The sequence below is a fragment of the Triturus cristatus genome, chromosome 8 (assembly GCF_964204655.1).
Source record: "Triturus cristatus chromosome 8, aTriCri1.1, whole genome shotgun sequence".
In the NCBI taxonomy this organism is placed as follows: Eukaryota; Metazoa; Chordata; class Amphibia; order Caudata; family Salamandridae; genus Triturus; species Triturus cristatus.
In genome coordinates this window covers 816,215,416-816,240,040 of record NC_140591.1, presented here as the reverse complement: position 1 = coordinate 816,240,040, position 24,625 = coordinate 816,215,416, and the positions used below count along the sequence as shown (strand labels likewise).

The 24,625-nt window shown below is 43.2% G+C and overlaps 1 protein-coding gene across 1 annotated transcript in view; it reads left to right on the top strand.

The window, feature by feature from the left end:
* NALCN (sodium leak channel, non-selective) overlaps positions 1 to 24,625 on the top strand; it is a 2,843,734-nt gene that overhangs the window by 143,807 nt on the left and 2,675,302 nt on the right. Inside the window, exon 2 of the mRNA XM_085622267.1 lies at positions 21,285 to 21,341. The gene's annotated coding sequence lies outside the window, so the exon portion shown is untranslated. The remainder of the gene's footprint in view (positions 1 to 21,284; positions 21,342 to 24,625) is intronic.

The following is a 24,625-nucleotide window of genomic DNA, read 5'->3' as shown; positions in this document are numbered from 1 at the left end:
TAGGCGCGCACATGTATGGGTCTGTGTGCCCGTCCTAGCTGTGCATATCAAATCATGACAGATTTATTTTGTTTTATTTTTTTATTTTTGTTGATGTGGCACATTATCAGCAAAAAAAAGAGTAATTTTTACTCTTTACAAATGCTTTACAGCATCCCCAAAAAGCATTGGAAAAGCCAGTAGGTTACAAGCATGTGAGCCCTATTGGCTTTCCCAATGCTTGCCGTATTTACATGCATGTGGAATATACAAAAAATGGCAAAATATACAAAATAAAAGCTGTTTCAGCAGCCCACGCACACTAGCCCTGGCCCTGCAAAGCCCTCTTTTTATGGCAGCTATGCACGTGAGCTGGCAAAATACACTATACAAATGCTGTTTGATTCGATGACGCTAGCTGACCCATTGCCACACGCTTAATGCTGTAGTGAACGAAAACAAAATGGACATATTAGTGAAGTGAAAGGCCCACTATGTATGCGTATGTGCATGACTGAAAAACCTGAAACTCGTGAGACAGTGACACTAAAGCTCTCTCTCGGCCAGACCTAGGCATCGACTGGCAGATTAAGGAGCAGTAATGACAGCTAAGCTAATATTTGTCGGTAAAGATAAGTGCTTGCTCAAAAGCAATCCATTCAGCTATTTATCAATATAAGAAGCAAAAGACTTCAAGAGCCCACTGCACCGGCCAAGTATATTTGTTTCTTCCTCCTGCTGTCTTACAGCTTGATAATGTGCAAAACGATAAATGAGAACAGACATACCACATGAAGGATTGATTTCTGCGTTAAAGCAGCAATTCAATTTTAACCTTCCCTCAGGAGCGAAATTAAAGTAAAAAGACTCGAACACATTTCAGAGATGGAACTGTTGTGCTTTGAACATCTTTTTGCTAAGCATGAGCGTTTGGAGTTGTGAAAGGTCTTGAAATTGGAACATAAAACTGTAAGCTGTAGTATTTAAAGCAGGTTACAAACCTAGGCCTCGATTCACAAAGGTAAACTGAGAGGAAAGTCGAACTTTGCGACTTTCGGTATTCACAAAGGGCATGTATGAGTAGTAAATGCCCTTTGTGAATACCGAAAGTCGTAAAGTTCGACTTTCCTCACAGTTTACATTTGTGAATCGGGCCGTTACATTTCATTTGATCCTTTTTTCCATCAGCAGCTTCCGTTTGGTCATCTTGGCCCTAGGCCACGTGGCAATAGTCTGTTAGATTCAGGCCATTGTGAGGTGTTTCTTTGGGGATATCTTGGAACGACAATTGCTACCCCTATCTTGCTGCATGCTATTCCTCCCTGCAACCTTTATAAGTTAACTATTGAGCTGCGTATCTGTTGAAAGTAAGAACCTATGAGCGCCCTTAGGTTTTGTTGTTTTGCTGGTTCCTTGTGTCTGTTTTCAATCATGCTTTCTTAACCCCTTCCATGCTCATGACGGAATGGTTCCGTCATGACCCACGGTTGAGCTGTGCTCATGACGGAACCATTCCGTCATGAACCCGCCCGCGCAAGATTCCGCCAGCACAGCGGCGGAATCTGCGCAGCATCGAAGGGGTTAACATCCTATTGACTCCTGGGGTTATTTATGAGAAAGTCATGCAGCGCATACTGCGTGACAGGGAAAGGTCTGGAATGCGCTGTATTGAAGGCAATACAGCGCATTCCTGTCCTTTCCCATGCGCTGGCGCCTTTGTGGCAGCCTAGTGCCGATGCAGACAAAAACAACACAGGGAGGAACATTCCTCTTTCTATGTGTGACAGAAAGAGGAAGAAACGAGGAGAAATAGAGATATTTCTCTTAGTTTTGTCTCCTCTTGGAAGGAGTACGTTTTTGGCGCATTCCCAGGTTCACCAGTTCTGGTAAATATAGAAATGCGTCAAAAACCATGGGTGTTGCATGGTAACACCAACACAACACCCATGGAACGCCTACCCAGGGCAGAGTAATGCAATGCAGTGAATTGGGTTGCGTTGCATTTCTCCAGATTTATGAAGCCACTCAGGGCCACGCAAAGTGGCTTTGCGTGGTTTCATAAATCTTACTTAAGGGTTGTGTCACGCATGTACCACAATGCGTAGTGCAAACGTGATGCAAACCTCCTCATAGTTATACCCCTCTGTTTTTAACCTTAAGAAATAATGACTGTAATTTTAGGTACTTCCTAAGAAGCGAGGATACTATATGAACCAAACCTCTTCAGTGGGAGCAGTGTAGGCCAGTGGTGCATTTTGCAGGAGTTTACAGCGACTCTCCCCAGTTATTTTATAGTCCTTTGTTTGGTTCCATGAATCCTACATCGTAGATTCAATTCATTTCTTGTTAAAAGTGACTTTCCTGATGAAGGCGATCTTGTGCCGAAACGTGCTTAGATAAGAGCCACATGAAGATGGAAAACAAGACATCCATAAAAATTATCAGTTGACTTTAAAGCATTATGTTGATATCAAATGAAGAGATTGTATCTTTTGATTAATTATTGAGATGTCTGGTTGAGTAATAATTCTGTACTAGGAATTATTAGTGTTATGTATTGTGTATAACTATAGTCTAGATTTTTGTGTACACTGCTTACAAGAGTGCAGGTTATATGTATGAATGTTGCTGTGAATGCTTTGATCAACACAGAATGAATCTGGATTTTTAAACGAATACTAAGTTGTACTATTGTCTGGTGCAAAAGAGTAAAATCATGTTAATGGAGGTAATTGCATGATTTTAGAATCATTTTATTATGCGTATTGTCAATAAATAAAATTGTCTTGTATTCACCCCATTCATGTTCTCTGAGCCCATAATTTAAATGGGATGCTAATTTGAAAAAATATTTAGTTGCTGGGTTTTTTGTTACATTCATGAAACTGCTGCATTAATCAGTTGCATCACAAATATATATATATATATATATATATTGGTAGAGGGTCGCAAAACTCCTTGTCTTATGAGTATTAATGACGCAAGGTGCTTTGTGTGACATTGATAATTTAGAGATGCAGGCCAATGAGGCGACTGCACAGCACTCGTTTTTAAAAGCAGCCCGTGTTCACAATTAAAACAAACATGTGCAATACAATAGGTCTTGCATTTGTTAAAGTTAGAGCCTTTGGTGTTGAAAATAACAATGTTTTTTACTTTTGTTTTTTTGTTTGTAGTGGAGTTATTTTATTTGCATTGCACTATTGCCAATGGTATAAAAAAGCAAAAGTAAAAAACATTGTCATTTTCAACGCCAACAGCTCTAACTTTAACAAATGCAAGACATATTGCATTGGAAATGCATTTGGTTTCGCATTTGTTGGAGTTGGATTTATTGGCATTATAAATGCCAATGTTTTTTACCTAGCCGTGTTGCAGGGTGCAGGACCATGTGTGGCCAAAAGAGGTGCAGAGGGGTCTTTTTTGGCCACAATATAGTACTGCACCCTGCAAAGTTGGAGTTATTGGCATTATAATGGCCAATGTTTTTTTACCTAGCCATGTACCATATGTGGCCAAAAGAGGTCCCATGGGACCTCTTTTGGTCACATATGATACTGCACCCTGCAGAAGATATGGTAAATCCACCCTACCCATAATGCATTGCATGCAACACAGTACCACAAGTACATTCACATAGCTATGTCCATATATACAATTAGTAGCTTTGAAATGTAACAAAATAATTATTATATCAATTCCTGAATAGGTTGTACTCTGTGTGGAGCCGATGAAGGGAAATTTATAGAATGTCTCATATAAATGTGAGATATGCTACTGAGTAAAGTAACCACTGCCAGCTTTGCTTAGGATCAAGCATGTCTCCTGTTTGAAGCCCTTTAAGAAAATAGTGCTCTGAGGCTGTAATTAAAACCTAGGGAGTAAAAACACATGTAACAGGGGGTGTCCTCATGGAAGGTCACAAGAAGAGACCAGGTGTTACTAAGGAGGGACTACGAAGCCTATTGACCAATGAAAAACCACCATTTACAAAGGACAGGGACTGGAGCCAATTAAAAAAGATTGGCAGAAAGCGGGAGGAGCTCTATGCCCATATCCTGAATACAACATGTCTCGAAGAGGCAGCGCAAGCGCTGCCTAGACAAGACCTAAAAAGAAAAAAAAATGCTGAGAAGACATCTGTCCACGAGGCCGCCCAACATAACTCCAAAAAGGGAGCTTCCCCAAATAAAATACCATCATAACTTAAGTGTCCGTATTTTATCAATTATTTGCAACCACAATTGTGGGTTGCAACTACTGCTAGATACCACTGTAACTTTCAAGTAGGAGGGATGAAATTTGCTGGAGTAATTGCCTAATATGTGGTAGTCTGGTTTTGAACAGTAGCTTCCGGAATAAACACTCCAGAGGTGTCTTTATTTTATGTTTTACAAAGAAAGTTCTTAAGAGTTATATGGAGGTGGTGCAGCACCTCCCGCACTCCTACTTTTAGCGTCACTGGTTTCCATTCGGAGTGATAGCTTCACCACTCAGTGCCAAATTAAGTTGAGACCCTTTCTTATATTACACTGGAAATTCAACAGTGATTTCAGTGCGCTAGAGTTAAGGCCATGTGTGAAAAACTGGTTGCTGACAGTGAGAGTGAATGGCGAGTGTGGTGGATGTGAGCGTGGATTTAGAGAGAAGGTGTAAGGCGAGAGAATGGCGGGGTGTGGGAGTGTGGTTGGGACAAGAGTGTGGATAGACAATTTGGGAGACAAAGCATAGATCGAGATGAGAATGCATACATTGGAGCGATAGTGCTTGAATAGAGAAGATGGTTGAAGAGTTGAGAGCTTCCTAAAGAGCGAAGATACTATATGAACCAACCCTCTTCAGCTGGAGCAGTGGAGGCCAGTGTTGCATTTTGCATTAGTTTACTTACATCGACTCTCCCCTGTCATGTTATAGTCCTTTGTTTGATTCCATGAAAGGTGACAGCTTGGAAAGGGAGGGAATGAGAGTGAATAGGATGCATATTAGAAGAGAGTGTCAATTGTTAAAGTGAGAATCGAGAGAGAGTGAATGGTGTAGTAGCATTAGATGAGACATTTAAAAGAGGGGGATGGGCTAGGGCGAGAATGAGTCTCGAACGAATTACAAACACTAATTTCACACAAACAGACTGGAAATGTAGTTTAAAACATGACTACAGTGTGCCTCTGCTATTGTGTGGCATATATAAAGTACTTTGCTTTCATATTCAGTATCCCATTCATCTGAACACTGGCCCTGGTGAACAGTGTGAAGAGCGGGCAGTGGTGGGTAACTGCAGTTGTAGACTAAACAAGAGTGGGAAAGACAATAGGGCTTGCCTATGCAATAGCTATTGGCTATGCCAATATGTTTTAGCAATGTTGTACACCAGAGTGGCTGCTGCTCAGCATGGCTAAATGTTAGTGGAGTAAAGGAGAGTGGTGTGGAGTGGAGTATCGTAACGTGGAGTAGAGTGGAGTGGCGTGGAGAGGAGGGAAGTGGAGTGTCATGAAGTAGCGTACAGTGTTGTGGAGTGAGTAGATTGTTGTCAAGTGGAAGGGCATCGAGTTGAGTGGCATAGAGCGGAGTACAGTGTCAGAGTTGAGTAGTGTGTTGTAGAGTGGAGTGGCATAAAGGGTGTTGTGTGGAGTAGAGTGGCGTAGAGCAGATTAGATTGTCATAGAGTGGAGTAGAGTGTTGCAGAGTTGAGTGGAGCAGGTTAGAGTGGCATAGAACGGAGTGGCATAGAGTGTCAGAGCTGAGTGGAATAGAACAGAGTTGAGTAAAGCGGCATGGATAGGCATAAAGGGAGTTGCGTAGAGAACTGTTGAGTGGAGTAGTGTTGTAAAATGGTATAGAGTGGAGTATAGTGCTGTAGAATGGAGCGGCATAGAGTGTCAGTTGAGCAGAGTTTTATGAGGTAGAGCATCATAGAGTGGAGTATCGTGGAGTGGAGTATCGTAGAATGGAGTACAGTATAGTGTAGTAGAGTGGCGTAACGTACAGTGGTACAAAGTAGAGTGGCATAGAGTGCATTTTTTAGTAAAGTGGTGTAGACTGCAGTGGAGTAGAGTGGCAGAGTGAAGTGGCATAGAGTTGAGTGGTACTGGGTAGAGTGGAGTAGTGCAGGGTAGAATGTAGAGTAGAGTGGTGTAGAGTGGAGTGGTGCAGAGTGTAGTGGCATAGATTACAGTGGTGTAGAGTATAGTAGAGTGTATTGGTGCAGACGTGTACAGGGGCGTAGAGTGGTGCAGAGTAGAGCAGTCCAGAGAGCAGTGAGGTAGAGTACAGTGATGCAGAGTAGAGTAGAGTGGCTAGAGTGCAGTGACCTAGAGAGCAATTGTGTAGAGTGACGTTGTGTGAAGTGCTGTAAAGTGCAGTGGCATAGAATAGAGTGTTGTAGAGTGCAGTGGTGCAGAGTAGATTAGAGTGTTTAGAGTGGATTAGCATAGAGTGGAGAGATGCAGAGTTCAGTGGCGTAGAGTTCAGTGTCATAGAATAGAGTGGCAGAGTATACTGTCGCAGGGTGAAGTGATGTATCGTAGAGTGGTGTGGAGTGCATTGGCGTAGAGTGCAGTGGCGCCAAGTAAAGTGGCTTAGAAAGCAGTGTTGTAGAGCAGAGTAGAATTTGGTGGCATGGAGTGCAGTGACAGTACAATGGCATATAGTGCAGTGGTACAGAGCAGATTGGTGTAGACTGCATTGGCTTCGAGAAAAATGGTGCAGAGTGCATTGGCGTAGAGTGGTACAGAGTAGAGTGGAGTGGCACTGAGTGCAATGGTGCCGACTGCAGTTGCATAGAGTATATTGTTCCTGAGTAGAGTGCAGTGGTGCAGAGCAGATTAGAGTGGCATAGAAGGGTTTGGCATAGAGTGCACTGGCATACAGTGGAGTGGTACAGAGTAGAGTGAGGTGGCATAGAGTGCAGTGTTGCAGAGTAGGGTGGCATAGAGTGCAGTGGTATGTAGCAGAGTGGAGTGGTGTAGAGTAGAAAAGCTTAGTGTGGAGTGGTGCAGAATTGAGTGAAGTGGGGCAATGTGGAGTATGCATGGTGTGGTAGGGTACTACCATTCAGACAGCACATCTTCAATTGAAATGACCATTACATTTACATTCACATGCGGTTTTACTGATAAAAGTATACAGCTCACAAACGACAATGTGTGTAAATGTCATCATCCAATTTATTGATGTTATCGTCAGTACAGTTTATTTACAGACGTTTAAATTTTTTTGTGTGCTAGAAAAAAATATGTAACATCATACAGGATTCCCCAAGCTCCCCCCAGTAGCCACCATGGTTGTCACATAAAACCTCTCACTTTGAAATCAGAGAAAGAAAAATAAACACTAAGCTCCCTGGAAGAAACAGCCTGACATCCCTCTTTGAATGCACAGCAAATATGACAAGATAAGAGCAAGATTTTAAGGCCTGAAAGAATACAATAAACAAGCGGGGGCAGCGGAAGGGACGAATTCGAGCTGGACATCCTAAAGCAAATAAAGTCAGCAAATGGAAAGTCAGAAAATGTGAGCTACAAACCACAAAGCCAATGCTAAGCAACGGGCTGAATGCATTCCTAGGTCAACTTTCTGAATGTCCCCAAGATGTCTGTAGCAAACCATACAACTGGGCTGCCTGGTAGGCTTTGACCTAAAATGGAGTGTGCAGTGGATAGCAATGTGGAGAAATGGCACTAGCAGAAAGTGAATAGCAGTACGAAACAGGCACTGGTGGCTTCAGAAGAGTGGAGACTAGTAGGCAGATTAACTGCATAGTAGTAAGAAGTATGAGGCTTTGTCACTGGCAGTGTGTGGGGGCTAGCAGTGGTGTACAGCATGGGGAACTGGTATGGCAGGACAGTGTGGGTAGTCGGCGATGGTGGATTGTGTAATGAGTTAGCAGTGGTAGACAATGGAATCACAATGCAGCAGTGCCAGGCTAAAGTAAGTGGTCTAATTTTCCACCCATTCACTGACATGGTTATCCACATTAGGGGCAAATGTATCACTGGAACGTGATCCTGGGGAGGAGAAGGGACAGAAGAATCAGGTCCCAGAACGAGAACCTAAAGCTCTGTCACACAGTTGCTGCTGACCCTAGTGCTTTGGTATGTAAGGCGGAGCAGTTATATCAGGTACAATTTTGCTTGTGCAACCTCCATGACTCTCCCCCATCCTTCAACCCTACACCTTTGAGAGCACAAGGAAGCAGTTAGAACATATTTGGTACAAGGCACCTAGTCAGTATTGCTGCAGAAAGCCGAAAATGCAGATGTGTAGCGCAGAACCGACAGCCAACACAGCAGGTCTATACCATACCCAGTGACTCATAGCCACAGCGGACACAGGGTGAAGTAGACCCAATCTGACTCCAAGGCATCATAGTAAAATGAAACCTGGGCAAAACCCTAATTATGTGCCACTTTGTACATGTGGGAAGTAAGAAAATACAATAAACAGTGCATACTGCTTCTCTCATCTACGAGTGGGAAACAACATAAAGACATAAGGTCACTAACCTAGTCATGGTCAGAATCTTTCCTCCTAAGCCTCCCCTCATTATAGCCAACATTCAGACACCTTGACCAGTCAGTGACCTAGAAAAGGGACTACAATGGATTCATTGTTTACTTTCATTTGCACTGAAAAAGTGTCTCAGACTGCAACATGGTCAGCTCATTTTGCATAAAAGAGAACCAGTATGCCATGCTCACACCTATGTTCACTGTTGAATGATGCACTCAGTGGAAGCACTGCTTTGGAGTGGACAGGGCATAAATATGAGAAGTTGTTTGTTACTTACTGCCTTAAGACCCGTTTTCTTGTACAGCTTAAAAAGGGGATTTGCCAAGTGGTCATATTATCACCAGAGTAATAAAACATATTTGATCATCTGTGATGCATCTAGTTGATAAAAATTCAAATCACTTACCGAGCCAAATAGCTATTTTTGAACATTATCGTGTGAAGGGGTTAACACAAGTATCACGTTATTATTGTTTTTTGTTTACCACAATTTTTTATCCATTGGGTATTTTGGCTTTGTTAAAAGTAGCGCAGTGGATTTCAAAGTGTGAGTAGACAGACAAATCTGGTTAACTGGTAGGTCCCTGATGCCCTTGCAAATTTCAGCTTTATGTATATCTCCAGGAAAGAACTTTCGCAGCTTGGAGCCTTGAACATTATAAGCCCAGATTCCGGTTCCAATTTTCACAAAATGTGAACTCTTATGGTTGATACTGGAAGAGGATCCTAGCACTCAATTATTTGTAGAATTTCACAGTTCTCACTGAGCGGCCTGTGTCCAGATCGATATTTGTTCCACCATACAGCCTTGACTCTTATCCTCTTCTCTACTTATCAAATGGAATGAATTGAGTGCAGGAGGAATCTAATAAGATAGTCCACCTGGAAGCCGACGGGCTGCATTCTGCATCAGCACCAGTCGGTTTCTGACTTTAGCTTGAAGATCCAGGTAAATACTATTCTGGTATAAACAGGAAACTACAATGGAATTCACTACTGGAATACAATATGGTCAAAGGGAGAAATCTAAGAATATGCCAGATGCTTCAATTTTGTACCGCCATTATTGAAGTGAGTCAAAAATGGGGATTCATGTATAGGGAGTTGAAACATGCTAGTAGAATTTAAAATTTCATGGGTTTAAGCTGCAGTTAGAGGCAGACATGAACCCTTTTCTCATGCTGCGGACTGATGGTTATCTTCCAGCTGAGACGTTTCGCTGCTGTTCTTGCTAAGAACTAAGCTATCTGGTGTCTGCATGATAAATAAAATGTAGCTCCAGAAAGACTAAGTATTTTTGTTAGGGGCTGCAAAAGTTAAAACAGGAATGGTAGATTGCAGCTACCTCAGGGACACCCTTTATGATTGAGTGAGCAGAAGACTTGAATGAGAATGGGACCGCACCTTTTTCAGCACTTCGCTTCTGTCGTACCTGCTAACATTTAGCCCGCAGTGACTGAAGATGCCTTTTCGCCAGGCCCGAGACACCCATTGGTTACTGGGAAGTATCTTTGATGCCGTTACACATCAACATTATTGCTGAGGATTGTGTTTACTTGGCTGACCAGTATCAGCAAGGGGTAAGGGTAAAGACATAGGTGCGGATTACGATCCTGTTCGGAAGGGCTCCGAATCAGATTATCTGAATCCAATTCGGAACCCTTGTTTTGGACCGAATTGTACACAGTTCCCAACGACCAATTACGATGCCTGTAAACCAAGTAGGGCTGTCCGAATCGGTTCCGAAAGGAATTCAAACTGGTCACGTCTTTCGGGGCAGAAACATACAGCTCTATGTACTTGGTTTCCGAACAATCAATTACGATGACTGATTTGGACAGCCGTTCCAATTCGGTTTCTCCAGAACTAATCAGCTGATGGAATCTGTCTTTGGAGGCCCGTAGCAGGACCCCCTTCCCCCATGCACAATGTGGCAGGCACCATGGGGTGCCCGCCACAGGTTTTCACCAGCCACCCCTTTCTTCAATGGGAGCCTGTGTTCTTGTTCCGAACACAGGCACAGGCTCCTATTGATGTCAATGGGAGACAGCCCAAGTCTTATCCAGAAGCATCCGGATACATCCAAATTTCTCGGTCAGACTCACCCGATCCGATGCGTCTGGAAAGCATTCCGGGACCGATTCGATAGGAATGCTTTCTGGGCGAGATCATAATCGACCCCTTAGATGAGGAAGTTTTGGGGGTTTCAAACCCTTATAAATATCTAACAGTGTACACACACAAAATCCTACCTCCAGTTAGTCACAGATGTATCTTCGAAAAAACAGAGGTTTTTATATTCAGTAGGATGATGTGGAATGATAAAAATAATTCACTCAAGGTTGAGGGGCCTATCACCTCCTGACTGTGATTTTTTTTTAAAATCATCTTTTATTGAATAGGTAGAAAAGTCATTTCATATATAACACAATGTGTTCAACAATCTATCCATGTTGCGCATTGATATATTTAAAATATTACATTAAAGAGGGAACTAAATATACCATAATGCTAATTACGATTGATATGAAACAACACCATGATTCATGATTCCATTAACAGGAAATCACAAAATCAACACTTCATAATATATCATGAATATCGTCATACCCTCTGCACTATAATATTTCCATCTCTCTGCAATTTTTTCAAAGAGCCCATTTTTACCAGAGTGTCGTATAGCATCCATTTGCTAAAAAAATACATTCTTTTGTAATTAGCAGCATGGACAGCTTTGCAGCCAATTTTGTTATAAAACTCCTTACGATTTTGATCAGTCGTACAATTTGTGGAGGCAGCGATAGTATTTAAGAAAGATGGTATCACTACCTCTGCCATACTTTCTCGAACCTATTGGTTAAAACATGCAGCGTCTTATACCTAGGTTGCTTCGGCAACCTGGGCATTGTTTGGAAGGTAAAGAGCTTACAGGTACATGCATCAATGTAGGCTTTTGCGATTCCTTAATTGCGATTAATAAGGAATTGCATTTAAGGAATTGCAAAAGCCTATGCATGTAGGGAATCGCTATAAAATTAGCGATTCCCAAACATTCCTTAATTGCGACTCGCAAATTGCGGGTCGCGATTAAGGAATGCCTTCCCATTCATTCCTATGGGCCTGCAGGCCCATAGGAATGAATGGGAGATTGCATGCACAATTTGCGAGTACCAATAGGTACTCGCAATTTGCGCATGCAATTTCAAGGGTGCAAGGGTGTCACAAGGACACCCTGTTGCACCCCTGAAATTGATCAGTGCACACATGTTGCACACACACATGCCCCAAGGGCATGTGTGTGTGTTTAACATACAACTTTGAAAAATGCACTTTAGTGCATTTTTCACAGTTTTTGCAAATTACCATCAAGTACAAATTGATGGTAATTTGCGCCCCCTATTAGCAAAATCGCAATTTGCGATTCCATCATGCATTGCATTTCAGGAATCGCAATTTGCAATTCCTTGAATGCAATCGCAATTTAAGAAACCTCAATGATTTGCGATTTCTTAAATTGCGATAGGCTGACAGGTTGATGCATCGCAGAAGCCCTTTTAGCGGACGCAAACGGCGGATTTTTGCGAATCGCACCGTTTGTGCTTGCAAAAATGGTTGATGCATGTACCTGCTAATGCCTATTTCTTTTAGCATCATGCTCAAATAAGTATAATTGGACTGGTTGCTGGGTACTGTAGCTCAAACTAACCAATCTAGCAAGACAGCCTGATAATAAATTTTGATATTCGGGAGTGCTAGCACTCCCTTCTCTTTCCCCAAATGTAATGCCTTTAGACTTGTCAAGATTTTCTACCCTGCTGTACAAAACAGTGAATTAAGTGATCAGGTTCATCAAAAAATGGCTGCTGAACTTGAATCATCATGTTGGAAAAATAAATATGAGCAAAGGCAAAATGGGCTTTTTGATTAACGCGACCCGACCGATAATAGTAAGGGATGACGACTGCCACTGGTGTAAAAGCATGCATGCTTTAATCAAAGTTGAGGTATAATTTAGTCAAAATAAATTGGCCTAATTAGTTGTAACATAGATCCTAAAATATCTAACTGGGTGGTCCGCAGTATAATATGTGCTCATCTCAACTGGCAGAATTGAAGAAGGCCTGTTATATAATAAGACTTTTGACTTGGCATGATTAACTTCGTAGCCTTTACGGATACATTCCTCAATTCTAGTGAGAACATTGTGAATATTACTTTGTTCTGCAGCTAGGTATAATACCATGTCATCAGCGAACAGCTTTAGTTTCCCTCTGCAACCCACCAGGGATGAAATGCTAGAATCCTGCCTAATTGCGCAGGCCAGCAGCTCAATAAATAGCTCAAAAAGAACAGGAGAGATCGGAACCCTGCCTCATCCCACACCTTGCTGTCACATACCCCACTACCTTAGAATTGATTATAGTGTTAGCTTCAGCCTCTTTATATACATTTCGTATCATCTCAACAATACTTAATGGGAACCTAAATTTGATCAATATTGTGGATAGTACCTCCCAGTGCGCCATTTAGAAATCGTTTTCTGTACCAAGCATCCCTTGGTCTTATTAGTGGTATAGTAATTGATGGCTTGTGCCAAATAGTTAGTATTAGTTGATATCAGCCTTGTTGGCAAAGAGCCATTTTGATCTGGGTAAACCAAGGTTGGTGCAAGCAGAGCCAATCTAGTTGCAATTATTTTCGCTAAGATTTTATAAGCGTAATTAAGTAAGCTAATGGGGCTATATGAACCACGTCTTTGGGATGGCTTGGTAAAAGACCTAGGAGGATTTTTGTCTTCGAGAACTTCATTGTAAAGAACAACCAAAAATGTACTTAATTGAAGGATAAATGACTTGTAAACTTCTATGGGTAATCCATCATTCCTGCACGATTTTGCAGGACACCCAGATCGTAGTGTCGGTCACAGAAGATCTGGACAGGGCTGCAGAATGCTTCCTCGACTGTATGCAACAGATCTGGAGCTGGATGTCTAACAACTGTCTGAAACTAAACTGAGACAAAACTGGTGCTTCTCTTCGGCAATCGCCCATCATTCTGGTCTCCTAAATGGTGGCCTCAGGAAATGGGAGCTCCCCCAATTCCTGTCCCCAAAGTTAAAAATCTAGGAGTCCAATTTGACAGAAAGCTTTCCTTGTGGGACATGCAAGTGCCATCACCCCCTCGTGTTTCTTTCAGTTTAGATCACTTAGAAAGGTTTTCCCGTATATTTGTCTGGACATACCTAAGGCAGGTCGTCTTTTCAAAAATTGACTACTGTAATGGGCTTTTTTTGACCGCTCACAAGAAAGCTCTGCATAAGCTCCAGAAGGTCCAAAATGCAGCGGCTAGATTGCTTCTTGGAATACTAAAACTTCAGCCGGTCTCACAATCTCTTTCGTTACTCCATTGGCTCCCGGTGAGAAAGTGGGTAGTGTTTAAGTCTCTGTGCATAGCTTTTAAGGCCCTTCATCTGGATGGCCCAGAATCCATCACACAGCTCTTTCAATGGTACACCCCATCCAGGAAATCAAGAAAGCCACCTGGGGAGGTAAAAGCTTCTAGTGGCCACTGCCAAACTTTGGAACTCGATGCCCCTCAAACTAAAATCCGTAAAGATCCTGCTTACCTTTCGTAAGGCTCTTAAAACATGGTTGCTTAATAATTATTACAGCATTCATATCTTTTTTCGTTACGGTCCACACTTGATGTCTGGGTAAACTCACTTTTCCTTTCACCTACTGTGAGTTTCAGCACCGAGACACCCTTGGGTAGTAGTGCGCTTTAAAAATCACAATTTCATTTAATTAATTTCATTACATTTCACTGTGCCACTGCACTGATGCTTCTTGACTTCGAGAAGGCCTTTGATTCCTTGGACTGGACCTTTTTACAAGAGGTCCTAAGTAAACTGGGCACAGGCTCTCGATTTGATTCCTATATCTCTGTCTTGTATGCCAAGCTGCAAGCACAAGTGAGGGTAAACGGAGCAGTCTCCCCCAGATTTCAGATCAATCGGGACACGAGACAGTACTGTCCCCTGTTCTCTCTTATCTTCACCCTGGAGATTGAGCCCTTAGCAACTTGGATATGCTGCAACGCCCAGGTCTGGGGCTTTGATTAGGGAATGGTCATAGAGGACAGGTTAGCGTTATTCACGGACGATGCCCTCTTATTTTTGTCCCATACGGCAGAAACCGGACCCCGCCTAATCTATATTGTGGACATCTTTGGATCCGCATCAGGTCTAAATGTGAATTGGTCTAAATCACTTCTGGTCCTTTTGCGAGAAGACAGGGGAGAAGAAATTTGGAACACAGGCTTCCCAATCAGATGCTTAAGCTTGATACCTGGGGATTTAAATGACCTCGGAGCCAGACATGGCATGGTATCTTAACCATAGGCCTTTAGTTTGGGCAGTTCAGGAAGATCTTGACAGATGGACTGGATTGCCACTCAACCTATTGGGAAGAAAATCCCTACATAAAAGGATGATCCTTCCACGCCTGCTGTACCCCATCCAGATTTACCTCTTTTCCATCCCAAACCACTCATTTGATGCCATCAACACTAATGCTCATAAGTTTATATAGGCCGGTAATCCCCCCAGAATCTCCTTTGACAAATGTGTAAGATCCAGATTAGTTGGCAGCTTGGCCATGGCCAACATCCGTATCTATTACTGGGCTGCACATATACTGGTGGTGGATGACTGAGTTCACAGAGGGTGGACAGACCCAGCTTACAGAATGAAGGTCTCACTGATTGGTCTAGACAACCTCACAGGTATATTGTAGGGACAGGAATACCGCAGGCCCTTCCAGAAATGACCTGAGTGCTGTTCCAAGCCTAAAAGACCACGTTGCAATGGACAGGATGGGACCGCCGGGTGAAGATGGAAACTCCGTTCTGGGCAGGAAGATGGCTGACCCACGTGTCACAACTGGAGGACTTCAAAGACTGGGATAGAAGAGATGTGTCAAAACTGGGTGATGTGTGAGAGAGAGATCATATGAAATCCTTTCTTATACATTAAAGCAACTTCTCTCTCCACAAATCTCAATTCTGCCGCTCCCTCCAGCTCAGACACGCCCTAACAGATCACAAAGATGTCCCCGTGGCACCACCAGACTACAACCCCCTGGAGGTATAACTACTCCTGGGTCCCAGTGAGAAAGCAGGCATTTCACAGGTGTACAGATCTCTAGTCACCCACTCTTGTAACCTATCACATCTCAGAGCTCGGTGAGAGAGCTGGCTGGGTTCACTTGAGGATGCATAGTGGAGCGAAGCATGTATGGCACTACGGACCCTGGCAATGTCAGCTAGATTGCGCCTCATCCAAATGCATTACTTTCACTGTACATACTTTACACCCAGACGGCTATGGCAAGCAAAAAGGCACTCTGAACCTGCCTGTACAAGATGCAATCAAGCCGTGTGAGATTTCTTCCATATGGTGTGGTGCTGCCCTCTTATTCAAAAATACTAGCACAGAATCCTCAGAACGCTTTCAAAGGTCCTGGGCCAGCAAATTGAGGTATTGCCTTTTTAGGGATAGTGGGTGAATGTGAGGGCCCCAGGGGGATTGGGGAAGCTATTAGCAAAAAGAGACATAGCGAAATATTAGAAAAGGCCTGGGGCCTCCCACTGAAAGAATTAAGGGCAGGCATGGTCCAATGTGCATAGTTGGAGGAGCCAATTTATATAGCACGTGAACGCCCCCTCAAAAACATGCCAAGGTATGGCGAAAATTGTCTTTTCAAGGACTACGTGGGGCTTGTGCTTGAAATGAGGTGGACAGAAACTACTGTGCATAGAGAATTGTATGATTCTTTGTAAAGGGTTCCCTTCGCGGATCAGCAAACGGTGTGCATTATTTGTAATGTTGCTAAAAAAAACTATAAAAAGTGTACTTGAACCCAAACCCATCTTGCACCTGGATCTCTTTTTACCTGAAGCACTTCACACTGATATTCCTTACAGATAAATATAGCCAACCGAGGCAAAAAACGCACTGTTATTAAAACTGGGAATACTTGGCTGAGATGACAGGGATTTAAGATGGGTCTCCTGCAAAAAGATGACACTCACATTAGAGGCTTTCATCCTAGCGAATAATGACCTACATTTGGTCTTATTATCAATCCCATTACTGTAACAGGAGGCCACCTTAATAAGTTGTGACAATGTTTTTTCTTTTAGAGAGGCTGCCCCATTTTGTAGGTGTGTGTAAGATGTAGCATTTCCCGTGTGGTCTTCTGATTGCTAACTGTCCGGGATAATCTAGCAGAACTTTTCTACTTATTTTTTTCTTCCTTACTAAAGTGCGTCCCCCCCCCCCTGCAACAAAATACTCCTCCAGACTCGTTATGACTCCCAAGGATCCCCTCCCTCCCCTCTCCCACATGCTCTGTCCTACATTGTACCTTCTACCCTATCCCTGTGCTGAGTGCCTTGGTTTTGCACCCAAGATTGCTATCTCTGGAGGTGTGGGCGCCTGACCAAGCAGTATCCAATAACTAACTCATATAGGTAACCACATTTTGAACCAAAATATATGGATTGCATAATTGTTCATCATCACTATACCTTTATTTACTCTAACCATTAAAAAATCTTCTTAATCGTAAAGTACTACTAAAGCAATGCAATAATAAAACCTAGAAGTACAGTAAGGCAAGGCTAGCTCCACAAAAGGATATTAAGAAACGAGAGAAAAAGTAAAAAATAACAAAAAACTGCAATTCCTCAACTCTTTGAAGAGCTTTTACTTTCCAAAAATTCAGTGCCCTGCGAAACTGATGAAAAAATATGGAATCGTCCATTGTAGATGACTTTCATTTTTGCCTCCTGGACTGCCTGCTTGTGCACCAACTTTACTGAACAGCTCAGGCATAGACTTGAGTTCTTTGCATCTCGGACGGTAGCAAATGACATATGAGAGAAAATCTGAAACTAATAATTATCCGCTGTTTGAAAGGCTTTTGCTTGTAATGCTTTTGTAAGAATCGGCTCTCTAATGCGATAAACGCTGGAATTAACAATGATTGTTAAAGTATATTTTGCATTGGGATACACAGATCTGGGACCTCTGTGGGTACACATGATTGTAAGGTCTTGTTATTTAATGGGCAAATTGGGAACTACATATGTCTTAATCATGTTAGATATCATCTCTTCAACAGTTTGACCATTCTCCCGACCTGCCGGTATCCCACGAAGTGGAGATTTGAGCGACGTGCTCTATCTTTCATTTCTTCCAGCTTAGCTTTGATCTCGTCCAGCTTATATTTGGGTCTTACTGCCAAAGTATCTAGCTGTTTATAGCTGTCTTCAAGATCATAAATCTTCTGCTCCGCTTGTTCCATATGTAAATTACATTTGATCAAGTTATCATTTATGGTACACAGTTGTTCCTTAACTTCCATATTAGCTTGGATTTGGGCAGTCCTCACCTCACGAATTTCTCTTAATATTTGATATAGTATCATAGCTATTGACGGAGAAGAAATCATGCCAACAGTATGCTAGTATGTGCAGGTTTCTGCTCACCATCCAAGAGCGTTGCTTGTGGCTGTGACCGTTGGCCTGATGTTAACCATATATCAAGCAGTGGCTTTAGATTTGGAACCGTAAAAAGAAAGGCTTTATTAGTAGCGTCCAAACTGGGAACATCCTGGAGGCTGCTGGCGCTGTTGGGCTCGACGCTCACATATAGCGACGTCTCCTCCTGCATAAAATTGTCGGGATTAAAATCTCTATTTGACATGGCAAACAGCACTGCAGTTTGATCCAGTGAAATGGTCTTGAAGGATGAAGGATGTGGAGGTTGTGCACAAATTGGATATGGTGTTTTAGGGGATGGTATACATGCTACTTGGTCTGAACCTGAACCTTGCTGACTTATCTTTTGCAATGCGGTGGTTGCTGTCACTCCAGTTAGGGGTTCAGGCTTTGTCACCGCTGCTGCTACCTAGCTGTTCCCTCGCATAGCTATAGCAGCGGAGATACTGTCAACCAGTGACCCAGCACTGTACCTATTCCGACCTTCATCTGCATCTGTAAATTGTACTGCTGGCTCTGAGCGAGAGGACAAGCATTCTCGAGTGTAAAGCACATTGCCAAAGCGTAGGCACCATTATTAAGCACAGCAGGGTCCTGATTAAATATCTTACGGTTTCATAGCTACCATATGATGTATCTGATATATCTTTCATTAAGCCTTCACTGAGCTGTTGCGCCAACACCTCGAAGGGGGTCTAGAGGGGGGAGGGGTGGGGGGGGGATGGGCAGCAATGTGCACTGATGATGAGTAATACTGAAACCGGTGAGAGAGCATGCAGGAAGCCCTGAGTCTATGTATAGCAAATAGCCAATAATAATCCACACCGCCTTTTCTTTTCCTTCTTGGAAAACCTAGGCAATAAATAGTCCTGATTAATGTGTTCACCCCGAGAAGGCCAAAAAGCTTCAGGCCCCTTTTAGCATCCGCTCCTCACCATTTGATTAATATTGCTGAAACCTGTCACATTCCTACCACAGTATCCATTAGACGAGATATCCTTCAGCTCTGACTCCCATTAAGTACTCTCTAGGACAACTTTCCAAGAACGACCTTGCTTCCCAACCTCGTAGCATTGAAACAGCAGACTTCCAAAATGCTCTGTGGACCTTCTCCTCTATATCGTCACCACTGCAGGATCAAATTCAATTGCTGTGGTTTAATCTTTCTGCAAGCTGAACCAGCTGCTCACACCTCCGCCGCCAGGTTGCCTTCTGCTACCCAGAAGCAATCATTATCTCCAGTCAGTTTTGTATCATGTATGTGCGACAATGTTGTAACTGTTGATTGTCGTTGGAGTGTTTGGTCTTTGTTATTCTTAGGACTGAGTTTAAAAGGTTCCAAAATTTTGTAAGGATCTCAAGGTTGCTTCAACCTAGACTTTCTCAAACTAGAAGCACTGTCAATGACTCATAGACAAGACCTTTGCTTCAAATGTATCTTGGCCTATCTTACTTTTACACAAGTTCCAACATTGGCATTCGGATTACAGAAAAAATCTTAATGGGTCTGAGACTATTCTGGGGCTTTCTTGAACACTAAACCACTTAAAGTTAAAGTCAAGTTTATTTGCATAGTTAGTTAAAACTATTGTATACCAATAAAATCGTACAGATATGTTTGCTTAAAATACAAAAATTGCAACACTAAAAACTATTTACTTTAACATCTGTAAAGGATTTTTGTTTTAAACTATGCAGTTTATCCTACCATTAAAATTAGTTTGTAAGTAAAGGTACAACATGACTTAAATATAAAAGAATGTCCACTATTGATCGGTATTGCACCTATAAACATGTCATCTTGAGTAAACCAATGGGCAAACCCGTCATCTCTCCTTGCTTATCCTTTTTCCTCTTAACAGCGAATGATTTACCCCTGTCTTTACTCTTTTAAAGTACAGGTGCCTTGTGCAACCCTGGAGTCTAGTATATAATAGATGTAAGTATTAGTATAGATATAAAGTATGTCATTTAACAACCTATAATGCCCCTTTAAACATATATCCTTGAATAACCCAGTAGACAAAACCCGTCATCCCGCCCTGCTAGTTCTTTTTACCTTAGCGGCAGGTAATTTACCCCTCACTTTACTCTCTGTTAAAGTGCAGGTGCCTTGTGCCAACCTAGAGACCAGCAATTCAACGTTAAATGAATAAACAGCTCAGTAAATAGAATACGATAGCCTTACTTAATTATTTTCACCTGGCGGCAAATTATTCTTTCACTTTTTCCATATCTTTAAAAGTCGACTTAAATTTTTTTACCCCCTTACAAGTCAGGGAAATTGAGGTGCCCCTTAACCCAGTAATTAATGCTTGCCTGCAAGAGCGAATTTTCAAGATTATAAATATTGGTTTCAAATGTTATTTCCTTTCCAACAAAGGGCCCGGGCGCACACGAAAAATATGTTCTAAACCACTCGAAACTGGAGATGATTTCTGAACCTAATAGTTTGTTTTCCTGCTGGTAAAACTGGAAAGCTGTAGGACATGCTTCTGATTGAGTCAACGTACTCTGAAATCTGGGGTCAACCACCTATATCTGGTAATAGCCTTTTCCCATGTTTGACAACTGATCACTGCACTGCTTTTCCAAGTGGAAGACCCCTTGCCACAAGACCCTCAGTAAGTTTGTGCGGAGGTGCAAAGTAGCGTTGCTATGGGTGCAAACCATTATGCTACCCATGCCTAGAGCCTGTAAGTCCCTGAGAAAGAGGACCATATGTGTTGCAGTTTCCGGACTAAACTTGACAATAAATCATGGCCACCAATACATTGAGGCCATTGACTGGTGTTTTCAAAACTAGCCTTGCTATTCATGTTAATGTTACCTTTAAGCATATGATCTGTCAAAATGTAGAGTTAAATGGGACAAAGTCACAAAAATTAGCAGACATGTTATTGAACATTAGGTATGGCTGGTTCAGATATGCTCAACAGTCCAGTTGAATTGTCTCACTATGATGTATCCTTTCTTCACATAACAAATTGTCTAAGTGCATTGTCACGCGATAATCCCTGGCTTGAGTTTAAGTTTAGGTTGAACAGTCTCTGCACGTAATTAAGTCTCCTGAATGAAGGCACAGATGTGTTACTCCAAGATGCTTATTCATTACTACATTGCCCAATCTCCTGAAAGCTGCTACATCACTAGGCTACTAAATGTTTCTTTGTCTTTTGCCCCTTGCTGCATTGTCTTTGTGCTCTAATCTTCCCTTGTATTTATGCCAACAGGTAACTGTGGAGTGAGCCGTTTGGTTCTGGAGCGTGCTAGGCACGCCAAAGTTACTGGTAAGTCAGAGCTCAAGAGTGCCAATGTTTTGAAGGGGTCCATGGAAGCCATTTCATCATTAACAGCAACAGATCACTCCCAAGCCTTGTGGGGTCGCTGGAGATAACCTTGTTAGTCCCACTTGATGTGTAAGTCCCATGGTCTTGCATGGTTCCCATGAGGATATTCATGGCAATGGAGTACTGATGAGAGGATGAAGACCAAAGTCACACAGAAAGAGGGAACAACTCCTAGTGTGTAACGCTTGTCAGATTTTCCTCAGTGTAATAATTAGTTCATTCTGTCTCTGTTCGGCCAAAATGATGGCTACATGAAATGAGACACACCAGTCTGGCCCTTACTTTTAACAAAAACGTCCCTGAAGCTTTCGGGGCCAGAGGATGACCATTGGCCTTAGCTTGCACACACCATATATGTACAGCAGCATCATGGCAGTCCGGAGAACAATGAGCAGTACAATACAAGAATCTGGGCATATAATGTAGTTTTGTGCAGGTTGTGACAACAGCGTCATTAGATACCTAACATGGCGTTGAACAGAGTCCCTCTCTTATGTCTTTTTACCTGGCGAACAATGTGATCCACAATGTACACTACCCAGCAGGCTAAAGATGTTCTAGCCAGTAGGCTAAAAATGTTCTAGCCAAAGATGTTCAGGCTAAAGACTGTGCTGCTGCCCGCAACCCCTGCCCTTGCAGTAATAAAGAGAGGTGCGATATATCAGTCCCCGGAATTATCAGGTCCATTGTTTGCAGTCTAATTGTTCCAGGCACGAATTACCATGGAATTTCGTCTGGCAGAATTTCACCCAGAATTAACGTTCTGGGTGAAAGTTTGCCACTCATAATGAGAGCATTGGTCTGTTATATTTTATCTAGAAAGGAAAACTTGTATTTGAAATTATGACAAGCACATGTAAAATAGTCATATGAGATGCCTGTGTAGTGTTCTTGCTTCAGATTCACAACCTTCACATCAACATACCTTAACATTGGCACAATCTTTACATCAGCATGGCCAGAGTGGTAGGACCACAAAATAGCTCTAGCATCCGAATAGCTAGGACTGGAGTTAAAACAGTAAATTACCTAATCAAAGTAATGTCGGCTTGAGGCAATAGCCATGATGATGTAGATGATGTGTAAGTTATTTGTTAAGATCGTATGTGTGATGAAAATTAACTGACTGTATTGATTTTACTTGAGTTGCATGGAAACAGAAAGAAGTGATTTCACAAACTGCTGAAATTACACATACACCCATGCCTCCTAATAATACTGGACATCTCATCAGCCTTCAACACTGTAGACCATGCCACCTTCATACACACCATGAAATCCTGAATGGGATTCACTGGCATTGTCCTTCACTGGGTCTTCTCCTACCTTTCCAACAAGTACAGTTTCTTCACATTTGCACCTAAAGCTCACAAAAGGTCCTTATCAGCTTTGGGGTCCCAAGTGTTCCACCCTGGCTCCTACAATCTTCAACCTCTACATGGAGCCGCTTGGTACTCTACCCACAGATAACTGCATCAGGGTTCACCAACATGCCAGTGATACATACTCTACTTGAAACTCTTCTCTGCTTCAGACATCTAACGCCTCAAACCCTGCTTGCGCATCATCCATACTTGGATGTCCAGCACCTATCTCATGTTCACCCAACCAAGACAGAATTCCTGTTTTTTGCCTAGAACAACAAACAGAACATAGTACAAACCTTGTTCAATGACATGAATGTTGACACCTTTAAACCCCAGCTTTCACCGAATGCCAAGTCACTTGGATTCACCCTGGACACCAACCTCACCCTCAAGGAATTCAATGGCAAAAAACAAAGACTGCTTGGTACTAACTCTCTCTTCTAAAGAAAGTCAAACTGCATTTTCCAGAAAGCGCTGTCTGAATTGCTGTTCAGGCCTGCATCCTCTTGCATCTGGATGGTGGCAGTCCCCTACTCTATGTCCACCCAGACTCATACTGGTACTGCCTAGGGCATAGCATCCATCATGTCACAGCATGTCTCATGCAGGGCTTGAAGAAATATGATCACATCACCTCTGTCCTGCTGGACTATGACGTCAGATGCCAAACACTAAGTGCCAAACGCCGAATGCGAGGAGGAGGAGAAGCTGCTGCTGAGGTTCCGTGGCTCCCGTGGCTCCCAGAAACCTCTCACAGCCCCTATAACCAGCCCGTCAGTGGCGCCAGCGCGCTGCCAGAGCCTTTTTCTCCGCTGACACTGGAGACCGCCACAAGTCAGTGCATAGACGGCGGATTGCAGATGCGGATGAGGAAGCGGATCCTATCGGATAGAGCAATGGAGAGGAGCATGCGTGGAGCAGACATCAGCTGGGAGCAGTGGCAGTGACAGTAAGGTAGTCCCGCTCCTTTAGCGCTCCTCCAGCCTTTACAGTCCCAAGTGGCCCCGAGTGGGCCACGCGCAGCCACCGTGCGGCCTGAACAGGGAGCCGGAGTGCTTGGAGATTGGGAGGTTGGGGTCCCCGCAGTGACCCGCTAATCTACCCGCTGGTTTACCCGTTCCAGTCGGAGCCGCTGTGTCAGCAGTGAGTGGCGGTGAGTGCAGCGCAAGGAGCGAGGGCGGGTGCAGGTGTAGGTGCAGGCGTAGGCACAGCAGGAGAGCCCTTGGCACACAGGGTGGTGACTGCCAGTGCAGCCAGCAACCCGCTGCCTCGCTACCTCGCGCACTCACCCGTCGGGCCTGCCCCGGTCCCTTATGCACCTCCCCACAAGGAGATTGGCTTTACATCGCACACCTAAGCCCCAGCAGTGCTAACAGAGACAGTCAGAGGACGTGCTACAGCAGCGCAGCAGAGGAGTTGCACTGTTGCACCGAGTATGCAGCAGCAGCCTCTGTGGCAACAACGAAGCGCAGCCAGAAGCACGGTTAGGCGCCACCCAGGACCACGCACAGGAGAAAGTAAAGGAGAGAACACAACGCAGATCAAGTTATACAAGTTACACAAATGGTTACACCACCTGCCACTACTCACCACGCGCTCTCTGCCCTGCTTGTCACAGTCGCACTCACCAATTCTGGTCTCTGAACTTCATGGGCTAAATGAGGTCAGGAAGAACTAGAGTGGCCATGCCACCCAGGACAGGGGGGAGAAAAGGAAAGAAACAAAACTCCTGCGCTCAGCACAGCGCCAAATCAAAACTCATTGCAACAGACCAGGACCAAAGCGGGACAACAGCTCAGATGGAACTTACCAGCGCCACTTACCAACCTAAGATTTACACAAAATGTAACTTCTTAA